Source organism: Papaver somniferum, unplaced genomic scaffold (genome assembly GCF_003573695.1).
Source record: "Papaver somniferum cultivar HN1 unplaced genomic scaffold, ASM357369v1 unplaced-scaffold_132, whole genome shotgun sequence".
Classification (NCBI taxonomy): Eukaryota; Viridiplantae; Streptophyta; class Magnoliopsida; order Ranunculales; family Papaveraceae; genus Papaver; species Papaver somniferum.
Window position 1 is genome coordinate 15,039,228 of NW_020622381.1, and position 26,187 is coordinate 15,065,414.

The window sequence follows — 26,187 nt, forward strand, 5'->3', positions numbered from 1 at the left end:
CGAATTGTTGGGTGTGGTTGTTAGACCCCCGTATTTTCAGTCCCGATCTTGTATCCATAGACGATCACACAAAGTGTGAATACCGATTTATAGTATTGTCTCGACATTGTCCATAGATAATTACTTTTGGTAAGAGGACTTGTAGGCGAATAAATTAAAGATTTTTGTGTATTTGGGTACCCTCGTCTTTTCAATTGGTATCAGAGCACGAAAACACGAAAAGATCTAACAATTTGTGTTTGGTGCGATCCAACCTATAAGAAAGGAATCCCATGAATGATTCAGTTAACGTACCACCAAGATTTAATGGGACAAATTACCCATTTTGGAAATCTTCTATGAGAACCTTTCTTCAATCCGGAGATTTTAATATTTGGCTATTAATCGAAGACGGATATGAACGACCGAAAGAAGAATATTCGGAAAACGAGTTTAAATGCTTAGCGCTTTACACTTATGAAGAAAAAGCTCTTGCAAAGCAGAATTATGATGGATTGAATGCCAGAATACATGCAGTATGTCATGATCTTCTTCATCATGTCCTATAATGTGAAACATCTAAGGAAGCATGGGATACTCTTAAGACTGTATTTGAAGGGAATGATTCCGAAAGAGAAGCATGACTTCTTTCTCTTTCTTCTGAATGGGAATACCTTAAAATGGATGATAACGATACCTTCGAGGAGTTTAACTCTAAACTTTCTGAGATTGTCAATGTCTCTTTCACCCTTGGAAGGGCTATACCTGAAAAGGAAATAGTATGCAAGATTTTCATATCGTTACCATCCAGATACGAGTCTAAGAAACATGCCATAATAGAAGCCAATGATCTGTCTATACTTCCATGAATCTCTCTTGTAGGAAAGTTAAAGATCTTTGACAAAGAAACTCTGCTAAGTAACTAAAATATTATATATGATACAAGTCAATCTTCGAAAGAAGTATGTATAAAAAAGATCGAGAAACGTTGTCAAAAGGATGAAATACTTGTTGAAAACGAGCTTAACTCAACAATTGTACTCCTAACACAATGGATTAAGGATGCCTTATTGAAACATAATTTTAATCCTGATACATTATCTTTTTGTTATGAAAAAGGTAATGAAGAAACCAATGTTTCAAATGTCGTAGATTCAGACATATGGCAAAACAGTGTTCCAGCAGAAAATCTCAGAAGTGCAACAAGGCTTACGTCTCTACTCTAGATGATATCCTGGAGAAAAAACCCTAGGAGGGAATATCTAGCTGTAATGCACTTCTTTCCAAATCTAACAATAATATATCTTGTGAGTCTAATCAACTCCTAAAGGACTGTGTAGAAAAACTTGAGTTGGGGATCAAGGAAAATACGAGATTAAGTCTAGAACTTGAAAAACTTTTGAAACCCATATCAAATAAAACTCAAGTGGTAAAATCTGAGCAAGAGAAATTGGTTGGCAAACCAAAGAGGTCAGAGGGTAAATCTTCTGATAAAGTGTTAAGTTCATTATGTGGAGAAGATAACCACAGTGAAATGTTCCATGGAAACTCCAACAAAATGAATTCATCAAAGATCTTTGCAAGGTCATAAAGATATTGAAGGCTGATGAGTTTATTAGATCTCAAAAAGGAACTGCAGACTCTTGCAATAACAAGAGAAAGAAATAATACAAAGAAACACAAGCTATTGTGTTTATAAATCATCCTAAGGATGTCTTTGTTGGCTATGGTGAGATTAATCCTCACCCCAACACACACTGATTATGTTGAAAGATGCATCCTCACTTGTTTCCAAAAAAAAAAAAAAATCTGATTGTGAGGAGGCATAAAACTGGGAAGAATGTGCAAATCTGTTCGTCAGGTAACAATCGATATCTTTTACTTTTGGGATAAATATATTCGGTTTCCATAAACCAAATTATATCTCCCCTTGATTTTCTCCTATGTTATATTATATATTCTTCTTGTCTGGAAGAAGACCATCTTGCGTCAATGGAGAAATCGGTAAAGGAAGTATCATCCCTTGATGATTGTGCACTGTGTTCATCGGTTATGACTGAAACTCAGGATGTTTCTCAACATGATAATCTTCAAGATTCTCTAAGAAAACAGATTCTTATTGTTAGAAGTTGCATTCGACATCATGAGTTGATGATAAAGGATTCAAAAGAAGTACTAGCAGATCTTCATTCTCAACTGTTTGAGATAAACAAATCCTCTACTGGAAAAGAAAGTGCTCAGAAGAATTTGAATCCAGTATTCAAAAGCGATCTTCTCAAAACTCGTGATTAGAAGAAAATAGACATCATTTTTTTATTTATCTCAATTATTGTATAAGGTCTATTTCTGAATAAAACTATCTATTATTTATGATTATAATTATTATTTTATAATTTTTCTTGTGATAGTTTTTCCGATTACATAGCATGTGCTTGAATGTTATACATTATTGCTATGTGTTTATGAAATATTTGATTTCGGTTTTCATAACCTTAATATTTGATCTCATAAGTGTGAACCCATATGGTTTGTGCGGCGTTTTGATTTAGCGGGATTAAGTTCTAGCCCATGTTGTTAGGCTTTATCAAAGGATCATAAGGTGTTCCGAATGAGACTCATATGTAAAAAGTCACAATGTGTTGAATCAATTTGTGTTTACATGAGTTGTGTTTAGCATAAACATATGTGTTTCGGGTTTTCAACTTTTTCTATTGGCACGCATTAGTTAAAACCGATTCAACCTTTCTCTGGTAAAGGTTGCTCTTGTTGTTGTTCTTTTTTTCTTGCGAGACAATGACAACACAATGGGGGAGAGTTTTAACTTGAACTTGCGCTTAATGATATATCTTTCTTGGGAGAAGAGGATGCGGAATCTGAGGTAACGAATTTGTTAGTTAATCGTTTTCCTATTTAAGAAAAGCCTGAATTTTATTGCATACATTTTGCTTTTGCTTAAAAAAATTCGGTACAATTGATGTTTATTCCATTATGTGTGTATGGATGTGTGTGTGTATGATTCAATTGTTTCCGGTTAAGAAAAACTATTGTTTGATATCTTTATTTATTGTTTGGTATCAATTTTTTTTGGCTTAACAAAATTACGGTGCAATTGCGGTGCTATAATGTCTATGTTTGTTTCAATTGCTTCCGGTTAAGAGAAATAATTGTGCAAGTCAATTTATTTGGTTTGTATTTAATTTTTATGGCTTAACAAAGTACGAGATCATTTATTTAGTCCAATTCGATTCCGGATTAGAGAAACTAAGTTAATTCTGATCTTAGTTAGACTTATCAAATTGAAGGATTCGGTTATTCAAGTCTAATCGAATTCCTTGACGAGAAATACTATTTAACTAGCCTAGTAATTGTCTTATCTAAAGTGAAAGGTCTAAGTTATTGTCTGAATAATTAGAGCCTGATGAGAAAAATAAAGTTAATTCTGATCTTTATTTTGATCTTATCGAAATAAGCGATTGTATTTATGCAATCGGTTTAGCAAGGGAACTAGTTTCTTAGTCAATTTGTTAAACTATTAGGTAAAATTACTTCAGGCAATTGTTTCCTTGATAACATATTAAAACCAAATTACTTGTAGTTTCGGTTTTGATATTGGTAATCTAAAATGGTATGTGAATTCTTCGTGCTTAACTATTATAGGTTGTACAAGTCTTTTAGATTTGTAATATCCTTTCGGTTTGACCTTTATTTGCTCGTACCTTTGTCATTTTGTGACAAAAGGGGGAGAAATATATGGAGTAAAAAAGTGATTTGTAATCACTAAGGAAAGGAAAATTGTGCTTAAACGTTATATCCAACGAAAGAGTAAAGAATTGACTGAGAGGGAGCAACATATCATATTGCTATTGTAGTTATCGTGACTACAAAAGGGGAATAACAAAGATGTTCGGATTGAAAATCTTCCTATCTTACCTTTAGGGGGAATATTAGCTTTGTTATTCAAATGTCAACAACGACATTTATGGATTGAATATATACAGGTTATTGTGCTGTTGAAACTTGGAATCAAGCGTATGTGTAATGAATTCTTGTAATTTGTTTATACATATGTATTAAGAGTTTTGTCACTAAAATTGACAAAGAGGGAGATTGTTAGAGCATAGCTCGGTTGAACCCACCAAGCGTTGGTATGTCAAGTTTGGTTGTCATATTTTAGTGAATCAAAACTCATCTAAAGAGTCGCTTGATTATGTACTAGAGACAACTTCGTATAGGTTAGACTAGAAAGTCTAGGATTATGAGACATACAAGTATTACTCGAAGACTTGAAGAATGTGAAGAAGTAACAAGATACAACGACGACATCATCCTTTCTCTTGAGGTTAGTAATATTTTGACTCGAACTGTTTCATTCCTAATGTATCTTTCAAGTCGTGTTATATTTAAAACATAAATGCGAAGTTGTGAATGATTATACTCTAGTAGTGAGACATGATTACATGATCATAGTGTTAAGGAATTAGGATACGAATTATAATACTTATCTTTTGAACATCGTATATATATGACATCGACATAATCGTATGAATGCTATTGCGATTATGTGTATGGGTAGAGGTGCATCCTAGGAAACAATGTTTACATTTGTTTAAAGGAAGTACATTCATGAACTTGGTTTATGAATCAAAAGGGAAATTGCTAGGATTATTGGTATTGTTATTCATTGCATATCTTTGGATTACCAATATGTGTGAGTTAGTAGTTACGATCATAACTTGTTATGTATCTTGGTATAACTAGTCACGGTGCCTGACTTATGATTTGGTATGACTTTTATTAGTGTAACCGATCCTAAGTAATCACCTGAGATGGTATGATCGATATTTGTAATTGGTGTGATCAATCCTAGTAATTGGTGTGACCGATCACAAAAGAGTTGTGTAATTTATCCATGTAATTGGCGTACCCGGTCCTAGTAATTGGTATAACTGATCCTGGTAATTGGTATAACCGATCCTAGTGACTTGTGTAACCGATCACAAGTAATACCATGAGTCTATGGTAACCGGTCCTGGTAATTGACGTAACCGATTCTGGTAACTGATGTAACCGGTCCCAGTAACCATATTGAGGTAGAAACGATCCTTGTGTTTGGTAAAACAATAAGCCCATGATTAGTGAATTGATATTTGATCAATCACATAGTTGTCTTGGAATACAGATGTACCAATTCTAAACTTGTTTGGAAGTGTGGTATAATCGACTCCAAGATTTTACATATGAAAGAGGATTTACAAAGAAAAGATGTCAACATACTTTGAACATGATCAATAACTCTTATCTTTTATTGTTCAAATATATTATTTAATAACTCAAGGAGATCCCGGTCCGAAATAAATTAAGAATCTTTTAATTAAGATTGTTAGTTTTATATGCTTTTAATTACCAGCAATTAAATGCATATCTCTAGAAAATAAAAATTGGTAATGTGCATTTACTAATTGGAGATTTTCTAGTCAGATTTCGGAAATATTGGACAAAGCATTTCCAGGAATTATGAAAACCTATTTTGGACATTTATTGCATATCTTGAGAATATTCGGTTTTGGAAATTCCTTGGTGTCCAACCATCCTTGGTCCATAAATACCCAAGTTTGCATTTCGATCAAACTATCCTAAGAGCCAGGCAAACTTCATCTTTTTGTTGTTTCTGGTGGAGCCGTCTACGCAGAGAGGAAAGTACCCTATGAAAAAGCGGGGGTCTAACAACCACACCCAATATTTAGATTATCAATCTGTATGGACTAACTCCAATATACTTTCTAGAGAATCAACTAGACAGTCAGACTCAATCTAGAGAAAAGTATATCGAGGAGTTAATATCTCTCTCTTGATTTGATTTTACTCAAGCAAATAGAAATTTGCGAGTCTTTATCAAATACAAGGATAACAAACTTGGATGGTACCAAAGACCAATATCTAAGGATCAATCAATTTCCAATTAACAACCAAAGGTTGGATTTCACAATTGATCGATACAAACGCACAACCTGTGATATTTCAATTATATAACAAAATATAATGCGGAATAGAAATAACACAGAAACCAGAAATTTTGTTAACGAGGAAACCGCAAATGCAGAAAAACCCCGTGACCTAGTCCAGATTGAATACCACACTGTATTAAGCCGCTACAGACACTAGCCTACTACAAACTAACTTCGGTCTGGACTGTAGTTGAACCCTAATCAATATCACACTGATTCAAGGTACAATTGCGCTCCTTACGTCTCTGATCCCATCAGGATACTACGCACTTGATTCCCTTAGCTGATCTCACCCACAACCAAGAGTTGCTACGACCCAAAGCCGAATACTTTAATAAAAAAATCTGTATCGCACAGAAAAGTCTACGATGATAGATAAATCTGTCTCCCACAAATAAACCTAAGAGTTTCGTTCCGTCTTTTGATAAAATCAAGGTGAACAGGAACCAATCGATAACCCGGACTTATATTCCCGAAGAACAGCTTAGAATTATCAATCACCTCACAATAATCTAAATCGTATGGTAGCGAAACTAGATATTGCGGAATCACAAACGATGAGACGAAGATGTTTGTGATTTCTTTTTATCTTGCCCTATCGGAGATATAATCTCAAGCCAATCTTACAATTGAACTCGTACCATAGAAAATGGCAAGATCAAATCGCTCAACTACAAGAGAAGTAGTTTCGTCTGGCTTCACAATCCCAATGAAGTCTTCAAGTCGTTAACCGACAGGGTCTCGAGAAGAAACCTACAGTTAAAGGAGAATCGATTCTAGCAAACCAACTAGTATCACACATGAGGTATGGGGATTAGTTTTTCCAATTGCTAGATATCTCCTTTATATAGTTTTCAAATCAGGGTTTGCAATCCAAGTTACCTTGGTAACAAAGCATTAAATATTCACCGTTAAATGAAAAACCTGATTTATCCAAGCTAATATCTTTTAACCGTTAGATCGAAACTTAGCTTGTCATACACAAATGTATTCATTTAGGTTTGAGTGACCGTACCTAAACGTGTACAATTAGTTTGTTCACAAATAGTTAACCAATGGTTGGCCATATGAGTACTTTCATATTAACCATATTCATCTTTCTCATAACTAGTTCAAATGACTCATAAGAACCAGTTCAAGAGTTGTTCAATTGCTTAGATCTTTATACATAGACACAATTGAATCAAAATCGGTTTGATTCATTTCAATCAATTCATGAACAATATAGCCACGGTTTGCAAAGATTGCATTCCTTATTGATTTATTGTTTAAGTTCATGAAACTACCGATTTGAGAAATAACCAGCTTGCGTACGCGTCCGGGTATGCGTACCTTAGCTACCGGATTTGAGTTGGCTTTTGGTTTCCAAACTCAGCAGAATTTTTCGGGTAGAAAAGTTCCGCCAGTACGCGTACGGGCACGGGTACGCGTACCTAAGGTGACTGGTTTATGAGTTCGTAAACTCCAAACTCAGCAGAATTTTCTGTGAGGAAAAGTTCTGCCAGTACACGTACGGGTAAGCGTACCCAACCTATCTACTTTACCTATACCGTATGCACACATATGCACACACTTGGTTTCCAGTACATGGATTTATACACTAATGTGCGAACACACTATATATGCTTATATCCATAGTTGGTTACATAATCTCAACTCTACATTTCAATCATTGAAACATTCTTCTATAATGTTATAATAGTCGTTAGACATAAAGAATCGACTATCGTCATCAAAGCTATTTACAAGATTGAAATGTCATCTTGACTTTCATCACGGGTAAAGATGAAAATGGTTAAAGCAAAAGCTTACCAACACATATTTCGAGAAAAAGATAGGCGAGTAAACTCGGCTCGAAATAGCAAATGTGTATGTATGAAAACTATCATACTTATACGACTTTTGTCTCAAGAGTAGGAGATAGAGTAGATAGACTTTTGAGTGACAGATGAGTTCAAGTCCCCACATGCCTTTTGATCGGATGAAGTTCCACTGGTTCCTTGAGTATTTCTTCGTCTTCGTAAGATAATCGCCATGGAGTCTGGAGCTCAACTATTCCTAACTATCCTAGACCGAGACTTAGTGATGAGTATACTAGAAATCAAGACATATAGTCTTGATCACTAACATTGACAAACATGCTTGAGATAGCAACGCATGCGAGTTCGACCGAGCAATGCTCTAACAATCTCCCCCTTTGTCAATTTTAATGATAAATATATCAATACATATGGATTGCAGAATAGATTAAAACTTTGTAGATTCTCGTCCACATGCTTGATCTCCTTGGTGCTTCAACATTACTCGAAAACTTCCTCTTTTCCAAGTACTCCCATGATTCCATAGATGTTCAATTCAGTATCATAGTTGTTGAAGTTCGGTAGCCATAAAAATGAGAAAACAAAACCTCTCGATCATTGTTATACAGTGTTATAGTATTATTACACAACATCAAAGTTCTTATATCACAACTTCGACAACAATACTATGGTGATATGTATCACTCCCCCTTAGTCAATACTTTTGTCTCAACATGAAAACCACTCCCCCTTACATAATGACCCGTAAAAACGTAAATCATATGTATTTGTAGTGTGAACTACATATTAATTCTCCCCTTTTTTGTCAAGAAAATTGGCAAAGGTACGAAAATGGGATCCTAATGAAATTTCCACGAAGACGCTTCAAGACCAAAGAAAAGTACATATCAACTTATTTAGATGCAATTATAAAGCCGAAGCTAAATGCATTCATCAAGGAGTTTATAAAGATACAAGATAACCCCTAAATAATTCCACAGCCGCACTCCCCACAAAGATATGGAAATTAAGCGCAAGTTCAAAAGAACTCTCCCCCATTTGATGTCATTCCCGAGAGAACAACAAGAGCGACCTTACTTTTACAAGAAAAGAAGGATTTTATTGGACACCAAAAACCATAATGAAATGATTTTCTATATCCAAAATTCTCAATTAAACTAACCACAATAAACCCATGATTAATTTAATCGGAATACACAATCAAATTAAACACAAAATTGATCAATTTAATTGAACATGCTCAACATAAGAGAACTTACAGAGCTACGACTATGTTAACCATAAAAGAATGATTAACTCAATTGTTTTATGCTCAACACAAGAAAACCTTATGGAGTATTGCAGTATACACATAAGATATGGATCAGGTAAGGATCAATACTGCGGCATATACAAAGATTCATTCTATTTTCATCACTATTTGCATAACGACATATAATAGACATAATCTTTGTAAACAAAAGATTTTAACCTATCTTCCATCAAAGAATTGACATAATAGACTTAACTTTTGTTTGTCAAAAGTTCATCGATCTTGTATCAATATTTGCATATCGACATATAACCGAGATAACATTTGACATCGTATGGGACAATAATAGTTCAGGGACGCAAACACACATATCCCATAATATATTGCAATATATAAAATCATAAAGATTAAGATTGCAATCAACATCTTCCAAAATAACTTTAGAATTTAAATAAATAAATCTAAAAACACGAAGATGAAAACGTTGGACATAGCTATGTGTACTCACAATAATGGCTATTACAAACTCTAGTTATTCTTCTAAACAAAACACGAAAATAGAAGATTTACTAGACATTAATAGCATTTCACTTACTTTCAGAATTCTTCTCGTATTCCCTATAATCTCCAAGCTCATCTTCTCTTCCAATCTTTTGGAAGATAGAATCAGTTCGTTTTTCAGAGCACTCACTTGTTCCAAAACGAGATTCATGGTTAAAGAGAGCTTCTCAAACTGGGATACAGACAGATTTCCATCAAAAGAACCATCACGTTTGTCGGAGGACAACTCATTATCAGATAAGTTAAAACGAATCTTCTTGGATTGAAATGGAACAGTCCACACATCACTTTCTTTGCTTAAAAAAAATGGATGAAAACATGATAGAAGAGAGAAATGAAATGCTCAGTCTTTGAGGAAAAGAAACTTCTTAAAAGGAGGAAAGATATTCCAAGAAGGTCTTTTGACTGAAACCTTAGACAAAGGGTAGGTAAGAGATACGGTTTTTAAAGGAGAACCCGTTTATGAACACTCATCGGAAGAGACTATTAATCAAACCTAACAGACTAAGAATAGATATACAACCCTCTCAGTTGGATATGGTCCTTGTTTTAAAGAGGGTACAAGAACCATTTCTTACTCTTATTACACAATAAGTTCCTTCCTATCCAGACCAGGGTCGGAAGGTTTCTATTTCAAAGATGTACTTTGATTTTGTTCTGCCTTTGAGAGACCAGAATTGAGAATTTTATCCATTCTTCTTGGAAAAATTTGGAGTGTTCTGTTTGTTGATTTAAGTGGGATATGAGTAGCCTTGGAAATCTCTCTTGTATTATTAATAGTGCTCATGAAATATTTCTTTTTCCTCTTTGACAAGCGTTTTTTGATAAAGGAAACAATTTCTTGATTTCTTGTGCTCAGATTATCTGGATGATCCTGTTTTTCACACAAGGTATCAAAATATTTTGAAACAGTCTTGTGGTTTTCTATAACATTCCTTTCATTGGATATAGAGTCAGGAGTAATTTGCTGAGAATAAATAATCGAGTGATTGCATTTCTTATGAGAATCACTATTGCGAGTTGTGATTTCTTGTCTTAAAACAACCAGTTGATCTTCTAAAAGTTCAATCATTTTCATTAAGCTTTTTTCCTTTGGAGTGACAGGATTGAGTGAATTGGAGAGAACTGGACTGTTTGGATGACATGTGTGATTGTCAGCAAAGAGGCTAATAGAACTTTTCCAGACTTCTTCCTATGGACAGTAGTCAAGAGTATCCATCCAAACCTTTGTTAACTCATTAACCTTTTGTTTATGGGTGAAAACTGTTTCTACTGGTTTTGGTAAATTTGGGTGTGTGTGGATGAGAAATGAATCTAAAGCCTAAACAAATGCACTGCACGGGAGTGCTTTTGATTCGAGAGATCAATCTATACAATTCTGGCCTAAACCAAGAAATGGTCGTTCCAGACTTGCTTCGGTCACAAAATGAAGGAGATGGGGTTGATCTTAGGGAGGGAAGCGAAGAAGGTGTTGAGATTGTTAAGGTGTTGGCTGTTTATGACTTGTATCAGAATGATGAACTGGCTTGCACAATATAAGCTATCAGTTCTGGGTGTTTTCTGAGTACTATGACAACACTTGGTTTTTCTCCGTCTGTATCTGTCTTGGAAATAGGTGAAGAACCTATTTATACAAGTAATTGAGCGCAACCCTCATCTCTTGTATGAAGTGGAGGAGGTGAAGTGATGGAGTAGTGGGGTCGTGTATGAGTGGTGATTGTCACATGATCACACCTTTGCCACTTCCCTCATTACTGTTAACCGTCCACCTTTTCCTGACACGTTCTCGTAATGGCCGTTGCACGCTGCACGCTGTAAACCGCCAGACCGATACCCCAGTAAGTATCCCTCAGTTTGTGACATGCTTGATGTCTCGAATGAATGGATCGTGGCACCCACTGTAGGAAATAGCACATGTTTCTAAGTTAAATAACTAAGTTATTTAAGGAATTGATATTCATGAAATATCGTGTTTGCTCGATGCATGTAATGCATCGAAAACAATCAATATGTATGAAGCATCGCTGTTTTAAAGCTGAACTAAATAAGTCGTTGATTAAGCGTCTTAAAACAACATCACGTCCAACCATATTCGAGTGATCGTTAGGAGGATGCACGAGTAGGCCACCATCTGGTCGATCACTCACTGTGGAAGAGTGGCGGACGACGATCATTGAGGCGCTAAATTTGTCGCCTAACTTTAAATCTAAGCCGTCCATCCAAGCTGGCAAAGTTGGACGGACGAGATGATTTACGACGCATGTTTGCTGCCGTTGATGGATTTTAGGGTTTTTAAGAGGTGCACAAGCATCCCTCTTTGGCTTGATCGAATTCAATCATGGGCGTTAATTTTGGTGGGACCGACCGGGCATGCGTGTAGACGGCCTGCCGGTGAGCATGTCTACACTTCTCGGTTTCACGAAGATTCGATCTAGGCCGCTCAATTTGACCGGAAAAGATGAGTGGTCGTGATCGATTTGCGACAGAAATCCATTGACGCAAAGGATTTGGAAGCCGCGTGACATGCCACCTTGGGGCTCGCGTCTCGAGGTGCTGAATCCTAGTCTGCCTAGGACGACCGGCTACATGCAAAGGTGGGCCCACAATGATCACGTTGACACTCTTGGGACCTCTTAAGTCTATATCTACACCCTCCATCCAGGCTTGCGAAGATGGATGGTCGTGATCGAACTATGACAGATATGTAATGCCGCAAACCTTAAATAGGGTTTTGAAACAGTCACGTATACATGACTTTGGACAAACGGTTTAGCAAGTCATGTTTCTCCTTTGGAGAGACCGATCGTGTGGGGCCCATATTGGGATGACGGTGAACATATGTGCACCTTCCAGATGGTCCTAGGCGCGATCTAATCCATCCAAATATACTGGCTAAGTTGGATGGTTGTGATCGTTTTAAGACACTAGTGGAATTTCCGCGACCCTTTAAAGCATCACACCAGCCATGTTTCGAGAAAACGTTCATTGCTCCGTGGCATTGCCGTGAGAAAGCCGATCGGGTAGGTGAGAAGTGGGCTCGCCAACGTGTGTGTTGACGCTTCTCTGATCATTCATTGGATGATCTAATCCGTCCAACCAGGCTTGCGAAGTTGGACGCTTGTGATGGTTTTAAGACTGCCATGGACAGTCTATGTTCGATCGAACCTCTTCAAAGAAGTACGGCCACCCTACTTAGGGTTGGCGTTTGACGTTGCTGGGATGTGTTCGTGTGATGTTCGACCGGCTAGATCACAAGTGGGCCCTCCGGTCGTCATCACGTCAATCGCCCATTCTTTCCAAGGTTCGGCTAGGCTTGTTAAATTGCGCGGCCAACTTGTGTGGCCACGATCGTTTCTGAGACTGATATGGACAGTCCAGAGTTTCCTTAAGGAAATTAAATATGTTCGATCGAGATGAAAGCGCATCGATTCGAAATTCTCTCTTTTCAGAGAGTGATGTAGCATGTACGGGTATTTCGTACATGTCTCAAAATTGGCACTTGGAGATTCATGTTACTCTGCTGAGAGTGAACACTTGGTCTTCATGTCATGCTAATGATGAGAGTTCGGCGAGGAACAACACATGAAATACTAGGAAAATCATGCATTAATTAATAATGCTAAAATTCACAGAATAATTGGGATTGTTGATGCATGCACCATTCTGGGTGAATTTCTTGTATTTATTGAATTGCTTCGAATAAATAAAGCGAAGAGGTACTCATCACTTATCAAACGGCCTTATCCTTTGCAGGATGTCAGCGCATTAAATAATGGTTTTACAATTTTAGCCCTGAACTAAAATCCACCATCAACACCTTCTCATCATAATTTTTAGAACTATGAGCACTTCTGTAGCACTTTAAACAAGACTTAGTTTTATGATTCTTTTGATCTTTATTATTCTCCTTATTGATTGAGTTATTTTCTTATGAGACTTTCTTTTACTCTGTCTGAATGTCTTTTTCAACTGTTGTATGAACGATGAAAGAAATGAATTAAAGATATTCTCATTTTCTTCAATCATTTTTGAGCGGCGAGAATTCTTATCAGTTGTGGTAACAGAGTTTGCTACCAATTGATGTTTCTCTCGTTGTTGTAATTCAAGATCAAAAATCTTTAACTTTCCAACCAGAGTATTTCTGGAGAGAGTATCAAGGTTATTTCCTTTAACGATGGCTTGCTTCTTAGAATCGTATCTAGACGGCAGCGATCTGAGAATTTTCATCACAATGTCCTTTTCAGGAATAGTCTTACCCAATGCAAAATATGCATTGACAATTTCAGACACTTTGTGATTAAACTCATCAAATGAATCTTCATCTGTCATACGAAGGTTTTCCCAATCAGAATTAAGGTTTTGAAGCCTAGTTTCCTTTTCACTGGTATTTCCTTCGAATACGGTTTCTAAGATATCCCATGCATCTTTAGACCTAGTGCAATTTGACACATGTATGATGGCTTTCGAACCGTCGGAGTTTTGCTTCGCAACAAGTATCTCAGCAGCATCGTATTTGAAAATATTTTTTGGAACATTAACGTTACCTACTGCAACAACGGGAGCATCATACCCATTAACAACATATACCCATGATTGGAAATCACGCGCTTGAAGAAAAGCTCGCATAGTAATTTTCCACCATAAGTAATTAGAGCCATCGAAGACTGGTGGTACGTTAATAGAGATAGCACCTGTGTCCATAGAGTCAGATCGCTACAAACACAGACTTGTAAGATCTTGAACGTGTTTGCCTGCTCTGATATTAATTGAAAAGGCGGGGGTCTAACAACCACACCCAATATTTCAATTAGAAATCTGTATGGACTAACTCCAATATACTTTCTAGAGAATCAACTAGACAATCAAACTCAATCTAGAGAAAAGTATATCGAGGAGTTAATATCTCTCTCTTGATTTGATTTTACTCAAGCAAATAGAAATCTTAGAGTCTTTATCAAATACAAGGATAACAAACTTGGATGGTACCAAAGACCAATATCCAAGGATCAATCAATTTCCAATCAACAACCAAAGTTTGGATTTCACAATTGATCGATACTAACGCACAACCTCTGATATTTCAATTATATAACAAAATATAATGCGGAATAGAAGTAACACAGAAACCAGAAATTTTGTTAACGAGGAAACCGCAAATGCAGAAAAACCCCGGGACCTAGTCTAGATTGAACACCACACTATATTAAGCCGCTACATACACTAGCCTACTACAAACTAACTTCGGTCTGGACTATAGTTGAACCCTAATCAATATCAAACTTACTCAAGGTACAGTTGCGCTCCTTACGTCTCTAATCCCAGCAGGATACTACGCACTTGATTCTCTTAGCTGATCTCACCCACAACCAAGAGTTGCTACGACCCAAAGTCGAAGACTTTAATAAACAAATCTGTATCACATAGAAAAGTTTACGATGATAGATAAATCTGTCTCCCACAGATAAACCTAAGAGTTTTGTTCCATCTTTTGATAAAATCAAGGTGAACAAGAACCAATCGATAACCCGGGCTTATATTCTCGAATAATAACCTAGAATTATAAATCATCTCACAATAATCTAAATCGTATGGTAGCGAAACTAGATATTGCGGAATCACAAACGATGAGACGAAGATGTTTGTGATTTCTTTTTATCTTTCCCTATCGGAGATATAATCTCAAGCCAATCTTACAATTGAACTAGAAAATGGATTCACAATCCCAATGAAGTATTCAAGTCGTTAACTGACAGGTGATAGACGCATTTATGTGTCTATTTTGTTCTCAATATTCTGTATTTTTAGACTCGATTAAGTACTTATTGTGTTATTTTGTGTTCTTGTAGGAAATTTTAGAGAAATAAGCCCTTGCGGCGAAATGGGCTCAAAAAGTGGTGTTTTACACCCCCAAGATAAAGTATTAAAGGAACCCCAGAAATGCACTGGAAGCGTCCCAGAAATGTGCCGGAGGAATACAGAAAAATTACTATTTCCACCCCAAAATTACTATTTCCACCCCAATTGTTATTCGCACCCCCAGTTTGGATAGGGGACACCATCTTCTTCATTTGAAAAACTGAATTTTGGCGGGAAAACATGCATGAGAACTGGCAGAAGTTTGATCGAATTTTTTAACGTGTTATAGGGAGATTAAATGGCTGAGACTTGGCAGGAAGATGTGACTAAGCCTAAGGAAGATATTTTGGGTGTCGGGTCCGATCGAATTTGGCTAGAATTGGCTAGGGAAGCCACGAACTCAAAACAGAGACACACGTACAGGGAGGAGAAAAACACGAGTTTTGGAGAGTTATGGACGTGTTTCGATCGAGTTTGATGGATCCAGCAACACTCTGGGTGATTACAACATGATTTGGAGCGTGTGGGAAGAGATTTGGAGCGTGAAGAAGTTATTTTTGGAAATTATTCTCCGAAATAAGAAAAAAAAATATTCCGAGAAAGAAGGATTTTCACGAGTTATTGCAGGGGATTTGATGATGCATGTGAGTATATAAAGGTTATTTGGGTCGAGTAGAAGGGCTGTCGAGAGTTCGGGGAAGCTTTGGAGGCTACAGAGTGAAGAAAAATCGAGTTGCAGAGCCACCATTTCTGCTGCTGCAACTCAAGAACACGAAGAACATTAGACAACCAGAAACAGTCGTTCATACTACAGCAACAACGACTGTCACTTGAGGGTCGTAGTATTCTGTATACTACAGCACCTTTCGTTTATCTTTCTTTGTAACGGTGTTTGCAAAAATTATAAACGTTGCAAACACCCGATTTTCATTATTATCTCCATTTTATCATTTGTACACCTCTTTTGAGCAATGAAAAATTCCTTTGAGCGTGTTTCCAATATGCGGAGTTAGAACCCATCACTGGGACGACGGAGGAGGCCGAGCTTCATACATGGGTAATTTTGTTAATTCTTTTTAAGACTTTTGCATTAAAAATTAATTGAAATATGATTTAATTTAATTGGTTGTTATTTGATTAGATGGGTCATGCTTAGCTTAGGTGATTTGATGTTCCATGCTTAACATTTACAATTAATGTTTTGAGAATCTACTTTGGCAAAATAAGAGTCCATATAATTTATATTTTGAGCGATTATTGTTGAGAATAAATCATTGAGCCCTATGTTATGAAAATTGGCCGAATCATTAGTCCCAGTACCTCTCTACCAATTTGTCAATATATTTGTATATAATTTTTATAAATCTAAAAATCCTTCACCTTCACAAGTCTTAGAGTTCGAACCATCCTTACCATTGCTACAACCCCAGAAAAATCTTAAATCAACAGGGTCTCGAGAAGAAACCTACGGTTAAAGGAGAATCGACTCTAGCAAACCAACTAGTATCACACAGGAGGTGTGGGAATTAGTTTTTCCAATTGCTAGATGTCTCCTTTATATAGTTTTCAAATCATGGTTTGCAATCCAAGTTACCTTTGTAACAAAGCATTCAATATTCACCGTTAGATGAAAAACCTGATTTATCCAAGCTAATATCTTTCAACCGTTAGATCGAAACTTAGCTTGTCACACATAAATGAAATGTATTCATTTAGGTTTGAGTGACCGTACCTAAACGTGTACACTTAGTTGGTTCACAAATAGTTAACCAACGGTTAGCCATATGAGTACTTTCATATTAACTGTATTCATCTTTCTCATAACTAGTTCAAATGAATCATAAGAACTAGTTCAAGAGTTGTTCAATTGCTTAGATCTTTATACATAGACACAATTGAACCAAAATCGGTTTGATTCATTTGAATCAATTCATGAACAATATAGCCACGGTTTGCAAAGATTGCATTCCTTATTGATTTATTGTTTAAGTTCATGAAACTACCGATTTGAGAAATAACCAGCTTGGGTACGCGTCCGGGTATGCGTACCTTAGATACCGGATTTGAGTTGGCTTTTGGTTTCCAAACTCAGCAGAATTTTTCGGGTAGAAAATTTCCGCCCCGTACGCGTACCTAAGGTGACTGGTTTATGAGTTCGTAAACTCCAAACTCAGCAGAATTTTCCGGGAGGAAAAGTTACGCCAGTACGCGTACGGGTAAGCGTACCCAACATGTCTCCTTTACCAATACCGTATGCACACATATGCACACAGTTGGTTTCCGGTACATGGCTTTATACACTAATGTGCGAACACACTATATATGCTTATATCCATAGTTGGTTACGTAATCTCAACTCTACATTTCAATCATTGAATCATTCTTCTATAATGTTATAATAGTCGTTAGACATAAAGAATCGACTATCGTCATCAAAGATATTTGCAAGATTGAAACGTCATCATGAATTTCGTCACGGATAAAGATGAAAATGGTTAAAGCAAAAGCTTACCAACACATATTTCGAGAAAAAGATAGGCGAGTAAACTCGGCTCGAAATAGCAAATGTGTATGTATGAAAACTGTCATACTTATACGACTTTTGTCACAAGAGTAGGAGATAGAGTAGATAGACTTTTGAGTGAAAGATCAGTTCAAGTCTTCACATACCTTTTGGTCGAATGAAGTTCCACTGGTTCCTTGAGTAGTTCTTCGTCTTCGTAAGATAATCGTCATGGAGTCTGGAGCTCAACTATTCCTAACTATCCTAGACCGAGACTTAGTCATGAGTATACTAGAAATCAAGACATATAGTTTTGATCACTAACATTGACAAACATGCTTGAGATAGCAACGCATGCGAGTTCGACCGAGCAATGCTCTAACAATCTCCCCCTTTGTCAATTTTAGTGACAAAACTATCAATACATATGGATTACAGGATAGATTAAAACTTTGTAGCTTCTCATCCACATACTTGATCTCCTTGGTGCTTCAACATTACTCGAAAACTTCGTCTTTTCCAAGTACTCCCATGATTCCATAGATGTTCAATTCAGCATCATAGTTGTTGAAGTTCCGTAGCCATAACAATGAGAAAACAAAAGCTCCTGATCATTGTTATACAGTGTCATAGTATTATTACACAACATCAAAGTTCTTATATCACAACTTCGACAACAATACTATGGTGATATGTATCACTCCCCTTTAGTCAATACTTTCGTCTCAACATGAAAACCACTCCCTTTTACATAATGACCCGTAAAACACGTAAATCATATGTATTTGTAGTGTGAACTACATATTAATTCTCCCCCCTTTTTGCCAATAAAATTGGTAATGGTACGAAAACGGGATCCTAATGAAATTTCCACGAAGACGCTTCAAGACCAAAGAAAAGTACACATCAACTTATTTAGATGCAATCATAAAGCCGAAGCTAAATGCATTCATCAAGGAGTTTATAAAGATACAAGATAACCCCTAAACAATTCCACAGCCGCACTCCCCACAAAAATATGTAAATTAAGTGCAAGTTCAAAAGAACTCTCCCCCATTTGATGTCATTCCCGAGAGAACAACAAGAGAGACCTTACTTTTACAAGAAAAGAAGGATTTTATTGGACACCAAAAACCATAATGAATGATTTTCTATATACAAAATTCTCAATTAAACTAACCACAAGTAAACCCATGATTAATTTAATCGGAATACACAATCAAATTAAACACAAAAGTGATCAATTTAATTGAACATGCTCAACATAAGAGAACTTACGGAGCTACGACTATGTTAACCATAAAAGAATGATTAACTCAATTTTTTTATGATCAACACAAGAAAACCTTATGGAGTGTTGCAGTATACACATAAGATATGGATCAGGGAAAGATCAATATTGCGGCATATACAAGGATTCATTCTATTTTCATCACTATTTGCATAACGACATATAATAGACATAATCTTTGTAAACAAAAGATTTTTACCTATCTTCCATCAAAGAATTGACATAATAGGATTAACTTTTGTTTGTCAAAAGTTCATCGATCTTGTATCAATACTTGCATATCGACATATAACCGAGATAACTTTTGACATCGTATGGGACAATAATAGTTCATGGACGCAAACACACATATCCTATAACATATTGCAATATATAAAATCATAAAGATTAAGATTGCAATCAACATCTTCCAAAACAAACTTAGAATTTAAACAAATAAATCTAAAAACATGAAGATAAAAACTTTGGACATAGCTATGTGTACTCACAATAATGGCTATTACAAACTCTAGTTATCCTTCTAAACAAAACACGAAAATAGAAGATTTACTAGACATTAATAGCATTTCACTTACTTTTAGAATTCTTCTCGTATTCCCTATAATCTCCAAGCTCATCTTCAATCAGATCAATTCTTGATTCGAGGTTTTAAATCTTCTCTTCCAATCTTTTGGAAGATAAAATCAGTTCATTTTTCAGAGCACTCACTTGTTGCAAAACGAGATTCATGGTTAACGAGAGCTTCTCAAACTGGGATACAGAAGGATTTCCATCAAAAGAACCATTACGTTTGTCGGAGCACAACTCATTATCAGATGAGTCAAAACCAATCTTCTTGGATGGAAATAGAAGAGTCCACACATCACTTTCTTTGCTTGAAAGACTGGATGAAGACATGATAGAAGAGAGAAATGAAATGCTTAGTCTTTGAGAAAAAAAAACTTCTTAAAAGGAGAAAAGATATTCCAAGAAGGTCTTTTGACTGAAACCCTAGACAAAGGGTAGGTAAGAGATAACGGTTTTTAAAGGAGAACCCGTTTATGAACACTCATCGAAAGAGACTATTAATCAAACTTAACAGACTAAGAATAGATATACAACCCTCTCAGTTGGATACGGTCCTTGTTTTAAAGAGGGTACAAGAACCATTTCTTACTCTTATTACAGAATAAGTTCCTTCTTATCCAGACGAGGATCGAAAGGTCTCCATTTCAAAGATGTACTTTGATTTTGTTCTACCTTTGAGAGACCAGAATTGAGAGTTTTATCCATTATTCTTGGAACAGTTTGGAGTGTTCTGTTTGTTGATTTAAGTGGGCTATGAGTAGCCTTGGAAATCTCTCTTGTACTATTAATAGTGCTCATGAAAGATTTCTTTTTCCTCTTTGACAAGCATTTTTTGATAGGGGAAATAATTTCTTGATTTCTTGTGCTCAGATTATCTGGATGATCTTGTTTTTCAAAAAAGGTATCAAAATGTTTTGAAACAGTCTTGTGGTTTTCTATATCATTCCTTTCGTTGGATATAGAGTTAGGAGTAATTTGCGGAGAAGAAATAATCGAGTGATGGTATTTCTTATGTGAATCACTATTGCGAGTTGCAATTTCTTGTCTTAGGACAACCAGTTGATCTTCCAAAAGTTCAATCCTTTTCATTAAACTTTCTTCCTTTGGAGTGACAGGATTGAGTGATTTGGAGAGAACTGGACTGTTTGGAGGACATGTGTGATTGTAAGCAAAGATGTTAATAGAACTTATACAGACTTCTTCCTATGAACAGTAGTCAAGCGTAGTCGTCCGAGCCTTTGTTAACTCATTAACGTTCTCATCAGAATTTTCTGAAGTATGAGCACTTCTGTAGCACTTTAAACAAGACTTAGTTTTATGATTCTTTTGATCTTTATTATTCTCCTTATTAATTGAGTTATTTTTCTTATGAGACTTTCTTTTACTCTGTCTGAGTGTCTTTTTTAACTGTTGTATGAACAATCAAAGAGATGAATTAAAGCTATTATCATTTTTTTCAATCATTTTTGAGCGGCGAGAATTCTTATCAGTTGTGGTAACAGAGTTTACTACCAATTGATGTTTCTCTCGCTGTTGTAATTCAAGATCAAAAATCTTTAACTTTCCAACCAGAGTATTTCTGGAGAGAGTATCAAGGTTATTTCCTTCAACGATGGCTTGCTTCTTAGAATCGTATCTAGACGGCAGCGATCTGAGAATTTTCATCGCAATGTCCTTTTCAGGAATAGTCTTACCCAATGCAAAAGATTCATTAACAATTTCAGACACTTTGTGATTAAACTTATCAAATGAATCTTCATCTGCCATACGAAGGTTTTCCCAATCGGTATTTCCTTTTCACTGGTATTTCCTTCGAATTCGGTTTCTAAGATATCCCACGCATCTTTAGACCTAGTGCAATTTGACATATGGTGCTGAAGATTTGGGGTAATGGCATGTATGATGGCATTCAAACCGTCAGAGTTTTTCTTCGCAGCAAGTATCTCAGCAGCATCGTATTCGCCAATATTTTTTGGAACATTAACGTTACCTACTGCAACAATGGGAGAATCATAGCCATTAACAACATATACCCATGATTGAAAATCACGCGCTTGAAGAAAATCTCGCATAACAATTTTCGACCATAAGTAATTAGAGACATCGAAGACTGGCGGTACGTTAATAGAGATATCACCTCTGTCCATAGAGTCAGATCGCTACAAACACAGATTTGTATGGTCTTGAACGTGTTTGCCCGCTCTGATACCAATTGAAAAAGGGGGGTCTAACAACCACACCCAATATTTCGATTAGCAATATGTATGGACTAACTCCAATATACTTTCTATAGAATCAACTAGACAGTCAGACTCAATCTAGAGAAAAGTATATCGAGGAGTTAATATCTCTCTCTTGATTTGATTTTACTCAAGCAAATAGAAATCTGCGAGTATTTATCAAATACAAGGATAACAAACTTGGATGGTACCAAAGACCAATATCCAAGGATCAATCAATTTCCAATTAACAACCAAAGGTTGGATTTCACAATTGATCGATACTGACGCACAACCTGTGATATTTCAATTATATAACAAAATATAATGCGGAATAGAAGTAACACAGACACCAGAAATTTTGTTAACGAGGAAACCGCAAATGCAGAAAAACCCAGGGACCTAGTCTAGATTGAACACCACATTGTATTAAGCCGCTACAGACACTAGCCTACTACAAAATAACTTCGGTCTGGACTGTAGTTGAACCCTAATCAATATCAAACTGATTCAAGGTATAGTTGCGCTCCTTACGTCTCTAATCCCAGCGGGATACTACGCACTTGATTCCCGTAGATGATCTCACCCACAACCAAGAGTCACTACGACCCAAATTCGAAGACTTTAATAAACAAATTTGTATCACACGGCTGGAAAAGTCTACGATGATAGATAAATCTGTCTCCCACAGATAAACCTAAGAGTTTTGTTCCGTCTTTTGACAAAATCAAGGTGAACAAGAACCAATCGATAACCCGGACTTATATTCCCGAAGAACATCCTTGAATTATCAATCACCTCATAATAATCTAAATCATATGGTAGCGAAACTAGATATTGCGGAATCACAAACAATGAGACGAAGATGTTTGTGATTTCTTTTTATCTTTCCCTATCGGAGATATAATCTCAAGCCAATCTTACAATTGAACTCGTATGATAGAAAATGGCAAGATCAAATCGCTCAACTACAAGAGAAGTAGTTTCGTCCGGCTTCACAATCCCAATGAAGTCTTCAAGTCGTTAACCGACAGGGTCTCGAGAAGAAACCTACGGTTAAAGGAGAATCGACTCTACCAAACCAACTAGTATCACCCAGGACGTGTGGGGATTAGTTTTTCCAATTTCTAGATGTCTCCTTTATATAGTTTTCAAATCAGGGTTTACAATCCAATTTACCTTGGTAACAAAGCATTCAATATTCACCGTTAGATGAAAAACCTGATTTATCCAAGCTAATATCTTTCAACCGTTAGATAGAAACTTAGCTTGTCACACACAAATAAAATGTATTCATTTAGGTTTGAGTGACCGTACCTAAACGTGTACACTTAGTTGGTTCACAAATAGTTAACCAATGGTTAGCCATATGAGTACTTTCATATTAACCGTATTCATCTTTCTCATAACTAGTTTAAATGACTCATAAGAACTAGTTCAAGAGTTGTTCAATTGCTTAGATCTTTATACATAGAAAACAATTGAAACAAAATCGGTTTGATTCATTTGAATAAATTCATGAACAATATAGCCACGGTTTGCAAAGATTGTTGTAGATGGTGGATTTTCGACAAGGGCTAAAATCGTAAACTCATAATTATACGAAGCTCTGATCCAGCAATCAGACGTGAGTATCGAGACACTGGTGTCTCGTCGAATTCTCAACGGAGAGTACTTTCTCTCAGAGTACATATAGATATGTAGTCTCACGACTGGACAACGGCATATCTCATGAATACTGAATACTTTCAGTGATTATTTCTATATAGTATCACGAAATGGACGGCTCCTAGACAACTTGCTCTGCTAGTATAGAGCGATAACGTCTTCAGAAACAAACAACGAGTTTACCCTGACTATATAAAGGATATGACTTACCGACAAGCTCATATCGGGATAATTAATGCTCCTAGACAGCTTGCTCTGCTAGTATAGATCCACAAAGTTAATTATTCCTAATTACAATTGCTCCTATTCCATGGTCGAATCCACGGTTGGTCCCATGGAATGGCAATAACAATTGCTCCTATTCCATGGTCGAATCTGCGACTGGTCCCACGGAATGGCAATAAAGAATTGTTCTGATTCTATGATTGAATACACGGCTTGATCTCATAGAATAACAATAACTATATTATCTCATTACTCCGATTTCATAATTGAATCCACAACTGGTCTCATAAATGGTAATAGATAAATCTTAATTACTCTGATTCTATGGTCGAATCTACGATCCCATGGAATGGTAATGCTCACTTTATTATTCTGAATTCGTAGTCGAATCCTCAGCTGATCCTATGAATTAATAATAAACATCTTATTACTCATTTTTGTGAATTATTCTCCACTGAATTCCACAATTAGTAATAAATAATCAATAACCGGGCGTCTGAGCTACCTTTAAGTAAGCCCTGATTCAAATGGTGAAGGTGTATTCAACGATGATACACTAACAGTCACCGCACGAACGAGTATTTCAAAAATACAACGAAACGATGAACCTATGCAAAATAGAGAAGAAAATAATAAATAATTAAAAATATTGACCAGGGTGCTGGGAGCACGGACACACGACCGACCGACCGTGTCGTGGTCAATCCCACGCCAGTTTTATATTTTTAATGCATTTTTATTATTTTCCATGATTTGATGAAAATTCTATCATTTTATCAAATCTCCTTCGTCTTGAGGAAACTCCTCGGTTTCATGGTACTTCCATAAATCCATAAAAAATAATATAAAATTAAGGAAAGGAATGTGGGGCGTGACCATTGGCCAACCGGCCATTCCTTGGTCCCAAGCGGCCCCACACCCACGGTTCCTTATTATTTTATTATTATTATTATTATTTCTCTAATTTCATGAAAAAACTCCTTGATTTCATGGTATTTTTGCACAAATCATCAAATAATAATAAAATAAAATAAATTATGAAAACTTGTTGGACCGGGCCTTGGACGGCCGGCCATGCCCTAGCCGGTCCCACACGCCTCTTTGTTTTATTATTTTATTATTAGTTTTCCTTGAATTCATCAAATTCCTTGATTTCATGGTATTTCTCTCAAATTAGGAAAAATTCCCTCAAATCATCAAAATACCTAAAAATATTAAAAAATTAGGAAAACTCGTGGGACCGGGCCCTAGCCGGCCGGCCATGCCTTCCACGGTCCCACACGCCCTTGTTTTTTATTATTTTAATATTTTTTGCTTCCTTGAACTCATGAAAACTTCTTCAATTCATGGAAACTCCCTAAATTCATCAAATTTCTCAAAATTCATGAATTTTTCATAAAATCATTATAAAATTAGGGAAACTCGTGGGACGGCCCTAGCCGGCCGGCCATGCCTTCCACGGTCCCACACGCCCTTGTTTTATTATCTTAATATTTTTTGCTTCCTTGAACTCATGAAAACTCCTTCAATTCATGGAAACTCCCAAAATTCATCAAATTTCTCAAAATTCATGAATTTTTCATAAAATCATCGAAATATTATAAAATTAAGGAAAAGGCACCACGGGACCGTGGTCACGACCGGCCGACCATTCCTTGACCACGGTGGACCCACGCCTCCTCATTCCTTATTTTATAATTATTTTTCATCATCTCATGGTGTTTTCCTCAGTTTCGTCGAAACCCTAATTTTGGCATATTTTCTCGAATGGATGCTCAATTGCACGTCAGAAAATATAAAAATTCTCAGGACTGAGACGCGGACGCCTTGGGGACACGAGCACGCTATCTTGACCGACCAAGATTATCTCTTTGGCTCACGGAAGCCGGACCCATCAATTTTCACAGTCTTGACCTAATTTGCACAATTGCTCGTATTAGGTCCAAAACTCTCCCAAACACTTTGGATTTTCATGAAGTGATCGTCAGGCGGTCACGGGACAACCCAGGGCCGGTTTCATGATTCCATGGTCGGTCCCTTGCCTCGTCCTGATTAATTAGGTTTTCTCACCTAAGGCTCGGACGAGCATTTTCGAATAAATGATTAAACCAGCATTTAATCATTCTTTCACCAACAAATCGTCAACTCTTCAGGAGTTCTTCGTATTTGCTCACGTGAGCATATGGAAACTACATGTTTGATCCACGGTCCCATGTAATCGCTCCCTCCTTCGTCCCATGG